Below are 6,576 nucleotides of genomic sequence, written 5' to 3'. Positions count from 1 at the left end.
CTCATGGCTAATTCAATATGTATGTACATCAGGCAGACCAACTCCAGATTTGAGGCTGGCCGATTGAAACAGATTATAATAGTAGCATTAAAAAGTAACATATTTTAATTCAAATAATATGTTCATCCAGTTCTGCACTTTGTAGTTATTGGTAGCTTTCCAATGTTTCAGATAAACACCTTTTGTAGGTATTACTCTGTTAACTTGAAGAGCTTAATATAGTTGGAAACCGAGAGGAAACTGTGTGTTCTATTTATGGATACAAGTGTGTATTATAGAATGTTCAAAATTTATTACAGATGAGTTTATCCCAGTATTGATACAAGATGGGCAGATCAAAGGTCAACCAAAAAAAACAACTGGGGAGGATTTTTGCTGCATGCATGGATGAATCAGAGTTATTAAATATCATCTGGCTCACGAAATAAAAAAATATCTGATTTCCAAAGCTTCCAAGTCAAGAGGGGAAAGAGTGAGAAAAATTTACCTTATATTCACGTTTGCAGTCCAATAATGTGCAAAGAAAAAAACAGATTAAATACTTCAAAATGCCTAATACATTTTCCATCTAGTGCACTTGGACATGGTGGTGCGAACATTAAGCCACTGGGCAGAGCACAATTTGTCATTTAATACACTGTATTTCTCCTGTTAAATTGTTGGTAACATATTGAAGGATAAAAATTAGTCACCCTCATAGCATTTACATAAATGGAGATTGCATCATTGTTGGAGTACATTAATACAGGGTAAGATCCTGCTAAGCATTGTTGGATGCAATGTTTCTTGTTTCTTTATATATTTGGAAAGGAACTGTTTTCATTCTCTTTCCAATCTCTTCTGTTACAAGTGGAATCTTCTAGTTCATTCAAAATTCTAAATTAGTTATGTTTATTTGTTTTAGCTCTGGTCTGCTGAAAAACAAGCCATAGTAACCTGTTATAAAAATTTGGCATAGTTTATAAAACATAAGGCACAGTTCTATTAAAAATAATCACATTCCAATTATTATATGAATGCTAGAATAGATGTCAATTTCATGTACAGAAATCATAGCCTTGCAATCTACAAAAATCGAAGAGTGTTGATCTGTGCAGTGCCAGATTCAAAAGGCCAATTTGCGTTTTCTTCCTTGAAGGTTGTCTCTTGTCAGAAAAGCACAGATAGATCTAGGCAACTTCATTGTCTCCTCTACTGTTTTATGTACCTGTTGTCTTATTTAATTCACAAGGTTTATATTTGCTTTATTCCATTTCTTTGTTTTAATTTTTTTTAACTTGCCACTTACAGTCACTCTATTGAACTCGGCATGACAGGGCAAAAGATAAGCAATATGTTCAAAAGCCACAATAGATTTACTCAGATTGTATTATTCAGAATTACAAATAGTCCTCACTTATTAACAATTGGAGCCTGGAATTGGAACCTGGAATTCTATTGCTAAGCTAAGGTGCTACATCACATGAGCATGCCAATTTATAACAACTGTTCCAGCAATCCTAGTTGCCACTGGTAGAAAATTCCCACCAGATTGCAGCATCCTGCAGGTATGTAATAACCATTTCTGACCTGCTGGTTTCCCCATTGACTTTGCTTAAGTCGCAAAGTTACAGGACTGTAGGATGCTACATCATAACCATGAGCTGGTTTTCAAGATCCAAGATCATGGAGATACTGCAGCAGCCTCAACAACGAGGACCATTCATAAGTAGTCCTTGTTCACAGCTGTTTTAACTTCAAATGATCACTGAACATGGAGTTATTAAATAAGTACTACGTGCATAAATTTAAAGCAACTGCATCAAGCTAATGAAAGCATTTTTCACTAAAACATTTATTCTTCTAGTACAAACTCAATCGTGTCGCAGGCCGGATTGTGACGTATTGTGATGTTTTTTGCCTTTGCGTAGCCCGGATGGGCATGGCCAGGGATACAGCCCGTGGGCTGCCAGTTTGACAGACCTGTTCTAGTACCAGTAAAAGATACTAACCTTTATTCTAAGGTGTTACAATTACAAGTACTTATCTCTATTACCTAAATCCATATCTGCTCAACTTTGAGTTTGAACATCATTCTTCAATATCAGATTTCCTCAGCAGAGCATAATAAATTAAAATGGCAAATAAAAATATAAGCTTTACCAAAAAAATAATAATGTACATGCACTATTAATACACAGAAGTGTGTTTGGAATTCTGCCCCCCCCTCCACACACACACACATACACACTGAAAATGAATCAATGGGTTAGCTAATAAGTTGATAAAGTTGATAAAAAACAGAATATAAAGTAAATTGGGTAGTAAGTAGCATTCTCAAAAACTAGAATAATAACAGGAAGCAATGTTGCTGTTGCTCATATTGTAAAAGAATGCTTTGTGACTAGGCCACACATATTACAACTACTACTCCATGAATGAAGTAGTTTGCTCAAGCTCCCATTTAATGTCTGTTGCCAAACATGCTCTCAAAATATCAGATATGCCTGAATGAGATAAAATGCTATAATAATATAGTTAGTCCTTCATTCAGCAACAACAATTGGGATCTTCAACCTGATCATTAAGTGAAACAGTCACTAGGTGAAACAGAGATTGTGTTAAGATCTTACTTCAGCCTTCCTTTGCTTTATAGACTTAGGAATGTTATAAATGCAATGAATGGTTATAAAGTTACTTTTTCATCACTGTCATAACTGTGAACATTGCTAAACAAACCAGTAAATGAGGACCACTGTTCCCACTAAGGGGTGCGGCCATGCGCCCGTGCACATGGAAAGTAAACACCACGCAGCAGTTTCCAACTGCCGCGCAGTGTCGTTTGCCGGACACGGACTGCAGTCTGCAGAGCAGCGCACAATCGCAATTGAAACCCCCTCCAGGAGTCTTGAGGTGCAGCAGGGCAGCAAAGTGACTAGGTTGAGGGCTTGTGGTGGCTTGGGCTTTCTGGAGCAACTATTTAAAGGGAACATTGCCCACAGCTGCCTTCGCACAAGTTTAAGAGGGCTAAATTTGTCTCGTTGGAGGGGGAGTGATTGGCCAAAACTCACTGAAAGAAAGTTCCATGTCTTTCTGACCTGCGTGATTAATTCAGCCTCTGAGATAAACGTATTGTGTGAAAGTAGCTGGATTCCCTTCCTCTCCATCATCCGTGCCTTGATTAACACATAAAAGCCCACAATGGGTGGGGGTGGGGGCTGGTCGCGAACCAAGAATGAGCTAACTAAGCTGAGCGTGGATTGCTCTGCAAAGAGCAACCCACGCTCGAGAGAAACAGCGGCAGTGAGCCTCCTGCCTTCGCTTTCTACCTCTCCACATTGAGGCACAAATTGGCAAATCCAGAGCAGTGCAGCAGCGATCCTAAACTCCCACCTAGAGCGACTGTGCCACAGAATCCAAATGCAAGAAGCAGGGTCTGTTTCCTCGCGCATCTCTCTCTTTCAAAGAAAGCCTTCCTTGTTCTACCTCTCCTGACTGCAATCTCAGCTATCTTTGAGTCTCCCGCCGGCCAAGTGACATCACATGATATTTGATAACTCATTGGGATTTTCAAAGTCATTGAGAATAGTTTTGCTTTTAAGCTAATTAAACTTCCTACCTGTCAGTTTATCTGTGCAATTTTGTTCAGTATTTTGGGTCACTAGTTACTATCACTAGTTATATGCAGAATTGTCTTCCAGAGTTCAGTAGTAGTAGGTTACTGAAACCACTTGTATAGAGAGGAGAGCAATTAGGGCAACACTCGGCTATTGCAGGCAAAACAAGCTGGTCCTTAACTTCGATAAATCAAAAATTTTAGTTTTTGCTAAAAGACCAAGCCAATACTCATGGAAATTGGAAGGATATAGTTTGGAACAGGTTAGAACATTTAGATACCTTGGTGTGGTTTTCCACTCGCAAGGGACATGGAAGGCACACCTGGATCACACATTGCAAGTAGCCATTAGGTCCTCAAATGCAATCAAACAAACATTTCTTTTATACAGGTGGAGGTCAGATTGTACCTGCTGTCTTAAAACTTTTTGAGGCCAAAACATTGGCACAAATTCTTTATAGGGCACAAACAGGAATCCTTGCAAAGAGAGACTTGTTAGAAACCATTCAAACAAAATTCCTGCGAGCCATCTTAGCTGCTCCCAATGGAACTCCAAATGCCCAGTTAAGAATTGAGACAGGCATTCCTCAAATTCAAGTAAGAGCCTGGAAGATGATGGTCATTTATTGGCTTAAAATGCATTTCTTTCCAGAGGGACTGTCCCCACTAGTGTTGACTGACAATTTTCCTTCCCCCTGGAAACAAGCAATTGATCACAAGCTAGGCTCTTATGGGCTGTCACCATTATTCTTAATGTCCCTAGGCTTTGAGCAAGCAAAGCAAGTAGTAATCAATAGAACGAGGGACATGGAGTTCCAAGAAGAACTAAATAGGTTGCCTATCCACAGTAGGGACAGACTCAAACAGGGTGTGTGGGAATCGGCAAGATATCTAAATGACCTGATCTCTCCAAAACAAAGAATAGCTTTCTTCAGAGCCAGATTTAACATTCTTCCTTCAGCACTCCTCCAGGGCAGGTATAAGAGAACACCTATAGCCGAACGCGTTTGTATATGTGGTAAAGGAGAAATGGAAGATAATTCACATGTACTATTACACTGCGAACTATACAGAGCTTGTAGGTCTGCATATATTCTCCCCTTATTAGAGAGATTGCCAGGGAGGGCAGACAATTTTTATCTAGGCTTTCTCCTCCAGGACACTAATCTGGTTACCACGTATGCAGTGGCAAAGTTCTGTGCTGCTGCAATGTCCATAAGAAAAAAATTGGCTACAGTATAGTACCATCTTGTACCAATTATCTGGACATACCTTTAACAATCTTTGGACCACAATGTTATTATCCACTTTTAATGTAAATATTTTTAATTATATTTTAATGTTAGTATTTTTAATATAGTGTAAAAACAAATGTATATTGCTGGTCTTTGACCATAATAAAGATCTTACTTACTTGTATAGAGAGGAACAAATTGCCACATTTTTTTAAACAATCAGCAAGCATTGTTGAACAGACAGGCAATAAATTCTTGAGTTTACATATTAATGATGGAAGAAAACTGTTAGATGTGAATGAGACTTTATGCATTGGGATTTTAATCATTTTACTCATTTAAAATAGCAAATTGCATATAATACATTAAAATGAAGTATATCAAGTGAAATTCATTAAAATGAAGTATATCAAACATTTACTATTTTAATATTACCAGTATTAAGTGCCATTTATATATTCATTTCAGAGCTCTTTTTTATTTAATCCAAAATGAATTTGAAAAGATAATTGTAGTGAGTTTGCTTTTGAACAAATATTTCTAAATTTATTTGTTTACAATTTTATTCGTTTTAAATGTTTATTAGTTTGATTTGATATAACACCTATTTCACTGTTGTCTTGGGTGACATCTGTGAAAAAAATTCAGGTGCTCAGGCATGAAAATGTGCCGCTCAAACACTATACTTTTCCGCCCACACTGAAAAAGAATTAGAGGAAACCTTGATGAGGACCACCTGTAATTATCCAGATAAACAGTTTGGATTTTGTAATGGCCACTAGATGACAACAGTAGTTCACAGAGAACCTTTGCTTCCATGTGACGTTCATCTGGGATTTTACAGATCTGAGCACCTACCTTTTAACTAGGTGCTTTTTACATTCCTTTTTGGGGCAACTATATCTTGTCTAAAAGAAGCTTGATTACTGCCACTGAGATCTAGTAACATCCATCATGACTTGCCCTCTTATATTACAGTAATTCCCTTACAGCTGCGGACAGGAAGGCACTACAGAGAGTGATCCAATCAGCACAAGAAACCATTGGTTGCCCTCTGTCACCACTGGATGACATTGCCAGATCTCACTGCTTTAGCAAAGTAAGGAAGATACTCAGAGATGATTCACACCCTGGTCAGTGTCTCTTTGCACTTCTATCATCAGGCAGAAGAATCAAAGTATAGCCAGCCGAACAAACAGGTTTAAAGATAGTTTCTATCCTTGTACTGTGAGACTTTTAAATACAACTACAATCGCTCCATGCACACGCTAGTTTTTTTTCTTTTTCTTTCTTTTTTAGTTTCTGTTATAATTTTGCACCAGTGAGGTTAAAACCAATTTTGTTGTATATAAGTACAATGACAATAAAGATTATACTTACTTTTACTTATACTTTCTTATACTTTAAGTAATCAAATGACACACTTGTACATATCGTTCCATAATAAAGGCACATGTCCAGATAGTAAATTTTGATAGCATATATCACATAGTGAGGCATGAAAATATACAGTATAGTGATATAAAAGCACTGATTCAAATTAGACAAAGCAATGTCTATCCATTGAGTCAAAGTGCTTCATTTTAACCGATTACTTATAGAAATAAAGAAGCTGTAAGCTTTTAAAATGGGTGGCGCAGTGGTTAAATGCAGCACTGCAGGCTACTGCTAGATCAGCAGTTCAGCGGTTCAAATCTCACCGGCTCAGGGTTGACTCAGCCTTCCATCCTTCCGAGGTGGGTAAAA

Source organism: Thamnophis elegans, chromosome 10, assembly GCF_009769535.1.
Source record: "Thamnophis elegans isolate rThaEle1 chromosome 10, rThaEle1.pri, whole genome shotgun sequence".
NCBI lineage: Eukaryota > Metazoa > Chordata > Lepidosauria > Squamata > Colubridae > Thamnophis > Thamnophis elegans.
Note: the sequence above shows the minus strand (reverse complement) of the source record.